General features: G+C 39.4%; 1 pseudogene; it reads left to right on the forward strand.

Annotated features, from left to right (window-relative positions):
- The first annotated feature begins 7,615 nt into the window (after window positions 1–7,615).
- LOC126014558 (uncharacterized) lies at window positions 7,616–7,715 on the forward strand (annotated as a pseudogene).
- The last annotated feature ends 1,923 nt before the right edge of the window (window positions 7,716–9,638 follow it).

Raw genomic sequence — 9,638 nt, forward strand, 5'->3', positions numbered from 1 at the left:
AGTATTGTAAAGATAACAGTATTGTAAAGATAACAAACTTTCAATTAAGAAATGTTTTTTAATGGAACCTGAAAAGACACTTCCCCCCCAAAAAGACATACAAAAGTCAATAGATACACAAAAAGATGTTCATCATCTCTTATTAAGGAAGCAATCTAACAGAAAATCACTACACACCTGCCAGGAGAACTATCACGTAAAGGACAGAAAGGAATAGTGGAGAAGAGATGGGAGTCCTAGCCCATTTATGGTAGGAATAGAAATTGTTGAGTCACTATGGAAACAGTATGGAGATTCCTTCAAAAGTTAAAAAAGTAGACCATGGGGTAGAGTGGTAGATAGGACGGGGAAGAAACCACTATGACAATGACAATGATAGAGGGAAGCAGTCTCTTCCTGTCAGCACACAGTAAGTACTAAGTCTGTGTGTCTGAAAGGAGGTAAAGAGATATGCAAGATGCCTTATTAGTAATAATATTTAAACCAAGTGCCTAAAAGAGGGAGGAAAAAGTGTCTGCTATAAAGGCAAGCTGAGGAGCAGGAAGAAAACTGGGGACACTGATGAAGGAAAGTGGATAATGGTGAAGGGATTGGGATTGGAACGTTGTATGCCTGGAACTCAATTATAAGTAATTTTAACTTTAGAATTCACAGTGATTCAATGTAAAAAGTTAAAAATAGAGCCGGAGAGATAGTACAGGAGTAGGGCATTTGCCTTGCATGCAGCAGATCCAGGAAGGATGGTGATTCAAATCTCAGCATCCCATACAGTACCCGAGCCTGCCAGGAACGACTTCTTTTTTGTTTGTTTGTTTGTTTGTTTGTTTTTGTTTTGTTTTTGTTTTTGTTTTTGGGCCACACCCAGCAGTGCTCAGGTTACTCCTGGCTGTCTGCTCAGAAATAGCTCCTGGCAGGCACGGGGGACCATATGGGACACCAGGATTCGAACCAACCACCTTTGGTCCTGGATCGGCTGCTTGCAAGGCAAATGCCTCTGTGCTATCTCTCCGGGCCCCAGGAGCGACTTCTGAGCACTGCCGGGTGTGACTACCCCAAAAAAGTTAAAATTAGGAATTCCATATGATCCATTAATACCCTTTTAAGGTAATTATACCAAAATTACTAAAGCACTCATTTAAATAGAGATATTATCATGTATTTATTACAGTGGCATTTATAAGAGTCAAGAACCAGAAACAACTGTCCATCAACAGAAATCATAAGATATTGTATATAAACATGATCAAATACTACTTCACTTTTTTTTTAGAAAATCATGAAATCCTGACATTTTCAGCAACATAGATAAAACTATAAGGTATTGTGTTCAGTAAAATAAGTCACAGAGAATGCATGATCTCACTCATATGTTGTTTATAGAGAAAGTAAACAAATACACTAAAAACAACAAAAACAAACTTCTAGACTTTCAAGGCTAGTTAGTAATCACAAAAGGGAAAAGAAAAAGAAAATGGGAAAAAATAAATTGGGGAAATTCCTCAAATAAATTGAGGAAAATAAAACAACAGTATTATGAAGGAAAGAAATTAGTGGTAAACTTATACAGCATATATAGACACTGATTAAAGTAACCCATATCTAGAACTTTTTTCAATGCAATATTACATCATCTTTAAATAACAGAGATAAGAAAAATTTTGGGAGGTCCTGGGTTCTGAACAAAGAGGGACACCATTCTGTGAGGGACCACATGTTGTAAATCTCTTAGGCTTCTCTTCCTCAACCCTAAATTTTCCCCGCCCCAAGCTGCCTGGCCATACCAGGTAGCCTATCTGGAAAGGACTCAAGGGAGAAGTAAGAAGGTACCCAAGACAACAGCCAATCATTTTAAAGATCATTAGAAGCTGGAACCTCCTTATATTCCCTCCTTTTATAATCTGACTTGTGACCTTGACCTATCAAGAGGAGATGACCCTGATTAGTCAGTATGGAGCTTGCGGACTGACGGAATAGTTTTGTTTTGCTTTACTCCAATTGTGTGTTCTCATCTTTCGACTCCAGACCCTAAGAAATTTCTGTTATATATATATATATATATATTATATATATATATATAATATATATTATATATATATATTTCTCTTGTATATATATATATATATACAAGAGAAAAAATATTAACAAAGGAAATTGCTGCTTGAAATTATTAGCTATAAATTGGGAGTTATCTACCACCCAGAAACCAGTTTTTACTTGAGTCCTTGAACTCTTGGTAAAATTGCTGACAGACTAACGTTTAGTAGAGGCCCTCTTAATTTTTATTTTTGTTTTTACATTTCAAAATTAATTTTATGGAGACAAAACTTTCTTAATTTGATTGAGATATTATTGATACTGGTTTACAACACTGGATAAGCATAATATATAACACATACTATTTGATTTACAAAGATAGGAAAATGATGACCACAATAACCTAGTCTTAAGATGAAGATGACATAATTTTAGCTTCTTATATCCAGTTCAGGCCAATAGAATGGGCAGTCTGTGAATAGGAATATAGCACATGCAAGACCAACAGCCTATGAGGAGGAAGAAGCTACCCAAAGGTGAAGCAAGTGGCAAGGAAAAGTAAAGTTAGTAGATGCAAACAATGACAGGCAATACAGGGAGAGGCCTATCTAAAAGGGCAGCTGCTGCTTGGTAATGGCCAGTTACTATTCCTTGGAAATACAACTTTTCTACTACCAGATACAACTTTTCAGTACAAACCAGAAACTCAAGTTTATATGAAATCCCTGTGTCTTTTCTCCAACTCTCCCACCTTTCCTTTTGTTGTTATCATTGTTGCAATGTCCAGGGCTCAGACACTTCACTGCATAATTCGTATACACTTAATTGTGAAGTGCAGGGGGGGGGGTGTTGCATGCTAGTATGGTATGAGAGATCACAGACAGTAATATAGGACAATGCTAGGAATGGAAATCAGCCTTATATATGAAAGACAAGAAGTCTACCACTGAGCAATACTAGCAGGCTCATGAAATTCCTGTTTTTATATGATAACAACTTGGTCAAAATAAAAACAAAATTGGGGGGGAGTGGAAACTAAGGTTGCTTGACAAGAAGAGTGTTGATTTTGGTCTCTGAATAGACACAGAAAGTAAAATTATAGCAAATAAGGAATGAGATCAAATTGGGAGTGAAATCAAGGGAACTCTACTAAATGTAGAATTAAAAGCCAGACCTCAAACTTGAGGTGAAAAGGCACCAGAAAGGACACAAGTCTTACTGCCTGAAGAACAGCAGAGGTATGGATAATTGGAAGTGTGGCCAGTTGAATTGAAGGAAGCAGGTTGGTGCAGCTTGATATTAATTTCTTTTTCTTCCTGGATTTTTTTCTAGTATACTGGCAACCCTGCTCACAGCCACAGGCAGAGACTTTTAGCAACCTGAGACCCTGTAGAATTTGTTTCCAAAGTTGGAAACTCTTGGCTCTGTAGAGTAAAATTTCTCAAAGGCATTTTGGTCATAAACTAAAGAGAATATCCTAAAAAGAGCTTTCCCTGCATTAGAAAGTCAAAACCAACAAAGAATGGTCCTATGATTAAGTCAACCTACCCACCATATTCCAAAAAGAAAAACCCAGGAATCACCAACACCCTAGAAAGGAAATGACTGTGACACATCCAGGCAGATGAAGTTCTACATGGCAGATACATTGTCAGCATAGTGTCCCAATTTAGGTACCAAATCTAAAGCCAATGACAACAGAATCGATACCCAGTCTACAACAAGCTAGACACAGAGAGGACCACTTATACTAGCAGCCCAGGGGGGCAAAAGAGGGGACTATGGGATGCATGCTGAGAATAGCATGGTGGTGGAAATGCCCCTGATTCGATGTCACTATGTACCTAAAATATTACTGTGAAAGATTTGTTGTGGTGTACCTGAGACCCACCCATTTCTGGGAGGGGTTTTGGGAACCGGATAATAGGTGTGACCTTACCTGCAAGACCTCCCATTCCTGGGAGGGGTCTTGGAAAAGGTAGATAAGGCTGGGACCGAGGGAATTCGGCCCTTTTTTGGCCGTTTCCTTTGGCCCTGAACATGGCTGAAGTGAGTTAAGACGCAGGGCTAGCTAAGAATGGCCGAATGCTTAAAAGGTTATGAGATAGGCCACACACACGTGGTGGGTAGGGCCTGAATAAAGATGATTCTTCCTGAAGCCTGCCTGCTTGTGAGTTTGATTCCGCCGTTCGCCTAACCTGGGACCCGCCGGCTGCATGGGGGTTGCTGAGCCACGTGGCCTGGAGTGGCAGAAAGAAATCCCTCACCATCTTTAATAATGTAATACAACAATTTGTAATCCACTTTGGTCAAAATAAAAATTATTTTAAAAAAAAAGAAAAAGAAAATTGATATTATAGTCTAAACAGACATTGACGAATGCTTCATAACCAAGGAAATGTCTCCCAATATCTTGGCTTTCCCAAGATAGAGCAAAGTTTTCTAAAACCCAAGAAAATTGGTATTTGGAATGAAAGTTTTTTTTATACACCTGGCATTGTGGAATTAGATTCTATCTGACTTCCTAGATCCAGGAAGATACATGTTCAAAGCCATGAGTTTGATCCTTGGCACCTCATAATTCCTAAGCATTTTAGAAATGTCCCCAAGCATTTCAGATCTTTGCCAGGAATGGGCCCTATAGCAAAACAAACTGGTTTCCCTAAAAAGAAGTCATAGGTAAGGATATGCAGCTTTGAAGCAGTATTAGAATGAAAGCCTAAGGCACCTTGGATATATGGTCCCAGTGGTAAGCAGACTCTAAATGGCCCCAATGACCCTCATCCCTTGCTATTCACACCTTTGTAGATTCTTATTTTATGCTGTGCCAGGATTGGTGTGTATTTAACTAATAATATATACATATATATTGGTGATGGCTGGGTCATAAAAAATATTTTTTTAAAAAACTGCCATTTCTATATTTGAATTCTCTCTGAACATTTTTTGGAAGAAGTAAGCCACCATGCCATGTTGTAAACTCAAGTTTTAAACCCATGTTATAAACTCATGTTGAAGCCCAGTGGCAAAGTCTCTAGACAATAGCCTATGACTCACTAGAATGCCCACATGAAGGGCTTAAAATTTTACTCTCAAATCTCTTTCAAGCCTCAAGAAGACAACAGCCCCAAGAGGCAGCTTGACTGCAACTTCATGAAAAACTAAACAGCCTCACACACACAGACTCCAGACTCTAAAACCTCTAAGAGTGTGGTGGTACCAGCTTCCAAGTTTAGAAGTGATCTGGCACACTGAAATAGGTAACTAATAATTCTTCACCTGAGTTGATAAAGTGGGTGTTCAAACTAGTATGTCAGGAATTATATGACAGGTCAGCAATGTATAAAAACGTTACCTTTTCCCACCCATCTTCTGCCAGAAAAACTAATGCAGTATAAAGAAATGAATAAGGTGAACAGTCGAGGATAAATTATGACCTGGAGCTGATATAAAAGAAGAGCCAGAGGGATAGCCAGGTCTGACTGCTGAGCCATTTGACACTTCTAGGTGTTACAGAACAAATCTTGCACAGAAACTGTTAGCCGAGGGAATTTTGCCAACAGTGCTTCCTCAACTGAGAGAGAACCAAGAATACCCAGGTGTCTTAGCATCTTCATGTTAAAGTCCCCGGGTGGATGGTGGGGAATACAGTTAACACAGGAACTTGCTTTGGGTGATTTAAGGTAACAACTGATTTTCAAGAGCAGCAAATCTTTGCAAGTCATTTCTCTTCCTCCCACTCAAATTTTTTTACACAGAAGGGGAACATTTGCTGTTTTTCTAGTGCCTAGAGCCTTAGCATCTGCCCCCTTGTCATTTGGGAATTGAATATTGTGGCACTTGCTGATTTGCAAAGTAGCCATTCATTATTAAGCCTCATGCTCACTGTGCAGACAAGCCAGGATTGGTTATAAACTGGAGTACCGAAGGGTTACCTGACTGTGGGCTATGGTTTCCAAAAAAGGGTAGCTCAGAAGCAAGCCTATGTTTAGTTTTACAAAAAAAAAAAGGTCGAGGAGAGTAACCTTTAGTAGTGTTTATTTGGATGCACTGAGCTGGCCAAAACAAGTCTCGCTGCTGCCTTCAGCCTTTGTATAGCTACTAATATGTAGGGAGTTTTGCTTCCTCATTTTAAAATGAGAAGAGATTTGGAAAGGAAAAGAAAAATTGGAGGAAGAATTGCACATTAGAAATTTGGGGTGTGGTGGAGAGATAGCCTGGAGGTAAGGCATTTGCCTTGCATGTAGAAGGACAGTGGTTCAAATCCCGGCATCCTTTATGGTCCCCTCAGCCAACCAGGAGCTATTTCTAAGCAGAGAGCCAGGAGTAATCCCTGAGCACCACCGGGTGTGACCAAAAAAAAAGAAAAAAGAAGTTTGGGGTGATGGGAAGACAGGTCTTCCCTTAGCCCCTTGGATGAAAATGAAAACCTATGGATTAGGACATAAAGGCCAGTGAGAGGATTTTGTGGAAGGCAGAGCTGCTTCTGGGCCCAAAGGCTGGAATGAATGAGACACAGCTGTTAGAGAAGGTCATTTTCAGCAGAATAGAGCTTGGTTCTCATCTTGTCAAGAAAAGGGAATTCCTGATGCCATTTGCATTCATAACTCCATCTGCTTCCCTTAGAGTCCAATCTGTGACTTGTACATATTGGCCTTGTCAGAACCCTCAGAACTGAAATCATTGCAAAGGAGCTTTTAAAATGTGAATCTGTCTTGTGTTTGAAGATTAAAAATGAACTCTTGTCCATAGAGTAAGTCTGGGACCATAAGGCGCTGCAAAATTCCTTCCCTACAATTCTGTTTTCTTTGATCTTCTGGGATAGCATTCGAAACTTGTTTCTTTTAAATAACCATGAGCACCTTCAAAAGTGACAGGGTTCTTGGACAGCATGAGACTTAGCATGAAGCTGACATCAGAGACAGTGGACAGTCTCTGGTTTTACCTTCAGTAGTAATGTATGAGAGGTTGGAGCAGTAGCACAGTGGGTAGGGCATTTGCCTTGCACGTGGCCAACCCAGTTCAATCCCTGGTATCCCATATGGTCCCCTGAGCTTGTCAGGATTAATTTTTTAGTGCAGAGCCAGGAGTAACCCCTGAGTGACACTGGGTGTGGTTCCAAAATAACCCCCCCAAAAAAACAGAGAGAGTAAGGTTCCCAAAGGGACCTCCTCCTATCATTGTCAAATCACTTTTAGAAAAGACATTTTAGAAGCTGGTGGTAGATATTCCAAGGGTTTCTATAATAATCTAAAGACAAGCAAACAAACCTCCTTGCATGAACAAGTAAGGTGCTTCAGCCATCTTTAAAATGTTGTGAAGTTTTTTTTAAGTCACTGAAGATAGAGGTACCTACTATATGAGCCAACAATCCTACTTTTAGCACTGAATCAAAAAAAAAATTAACCATTAACACAAAAAGTTGCATCTATTTCAATCTTTATTCACAGTGTTATTTACAATAACTAAAATACAGAAGCAATGATGTATCTTTCACCCGGATGACTGGATAAAAGATGGGTGTACATTTACACAGTGAAAGACTATTCAGCTAGATTTTCTTTAAAGATGAAATTTTGCAGTGCTTGCTTGGGCAGCACATATACTAAAATTGGAATGATACAGAGAAGATTAGCAGGGTCCCTGCGCAGGATTTAATAAAAGAAACCCTACCGAGGCCAGAGAGGTAGCATGGAGGTAAAGCATTTGCCTTGCATGCAGAAGGTCTGTGGTTCGAATCCCTGCATCCCATATGGTCCCCCAAGCCTTCTAGGAGTGATTTCTGAGCATAGAGCCAGGAGTGACACCTGAACGCTGCCGGGTGTGACCCGAAAACCAAAAGAAAGAAAGAAAGAAACCCTACCGAGAAAAAAAAAAAAGATAAAATTTTGCTATTTGCTACAAAATGGAAGGCCCTTGAGGAAATTATTCAAAGCAAAACAAGGCAGGAGGAAAACCACAAGTATTAGATTATATCACATATGTATAATATAAGATGGATAAACCGATGAAATTAAATTGAAAAGACAAACCAGGGGTTAATGATAAGAGGATTAAGGTTACTTAAGGGAAAGGGAGAAGAGAAGGGAGATAGATACTGAGATAGAGAGAATAAAGGCTTTAAAAAAATATTGAAAAGTCAAACATAGCACTAAATCAACTATAGGTAATTACACTCATATACCCAAACTTCAAACTCTGCTGTATGAATTATAGAAAGTAAAGAATCCCAATGTATACGAAAGATGAAAAAGGAGACTCAGCACTTGAAGTTCCACCAGATTGAGTTAGAGAAATCATGTAGTAGCATTAATTGAACTTCCACTGCTTGTATGCCATTGAAGTTTCATTTTTGCAAGCTGAATGCTAAAATGGAAGTAACTCTAAGTTAGGGGCATTAGCTTGGAGAAGACAAGCAATATTATGGGGCCTGGCTAATGCACATGGTGAAACTCCAGCATCTAGCCCAGTGATGTTAGGACAGCTTGGTAGTAGTTTAAGTGACTACAAAGCAGAAGATCTAGAGCTGTGGTTGTATACCTTGTCACTGACATGTCCTTCAGGAAACCAATTCAGTTGGGATCAATTTTCCTAGTTGAAGAGCTTCCAAATCTGTCAAATAGTTATTCCTGCGAATTTCTCTATATTTCTGCTTAAATTAACAAGAATTTAAACGTACTACCTGCTTTCTAACTATGTCCCCCAAAGAGCATCAGAAGCAAAAATATTATCTCTGTTGAAGATTGAAGTGCACTCCCTACCACCAGCAAACTGAATTATGTATATGTTTGGTGTTCCCTTCCTGCCATTGGTTCTCCTCCCTTTACCTCGACTGGAAAAGTTTTCTGAGCTACACCTGTGTGTTCAGGGCTTACTCTCAGAAAATACTTTTGGTGGTGTTCCAGGGACCATGTGGGATGCTGAGAATTGAACCTCGGTCTGCCATGTGCAAGATAGATTCCCTGACTTAAATGCCACAGTTTCCCATGTCCCCCAATTTCCTGGGTACTGTTCCCTGAAAGCAGAACTGTAACAATGTTTGCTTACAGGTATTGGGCTAGACAGAGCCTTCCAGGAAACTGCAGTGAAGGAAAGGGATTTGGAAGCAGGAAGAGGAGCCATCATTCCAGGAAATCTCAGCCTATGAGTTGGTTACCCCTCGTATTCAATCTCCTAAAAATGTCAGGTAAATTGTATTCCAGAATTGTCTACTTAAAGAATGGGAGGAGGAGACATTAATAGTGGGCTCTTATCACACATTGAGATTGCCCCCCTGGGGCCCCAATATTCACCCATCCATATTTCACATGTAGAGGTATAAGAACTCCCCAGCCTCCTTTAGCAAGTCTAAAGAAAACAGCCTCAAGGTAAGCATGGTGGGCTAAAAGTTGTCTGGCAACTGAGTACTCTGGTTGAGACTAGAATTAGGGGTTAAAAGTAGATTTTAGGAGTAGAGTAGACATCCGACTACACCTACCTTCCAAACCTACTTTCTCACAGCAAAGTTTTTATGGTTTTCAAAAAGTAAGTTCTCTGCTGCATATCTGTTAAATTTATTCATTAAATTATTATTTAAATTTATTATTATTAAATTTTTATTTAAA

This window comes from Suncus etruscus, chromosome 7, assembly GCF_024139225.1.
Source record: "Suncus etruscus isolate mSunEtr1 chromosome 7, mSunEtr1.pri.cur, whole genome shotgun sequence".
Lineage (NCBI taxonomy): Eukaryota > Metazoa > Chordata > Mammalia > Eulipotyphla > Soricidae > Suncus > Suncus etruscus.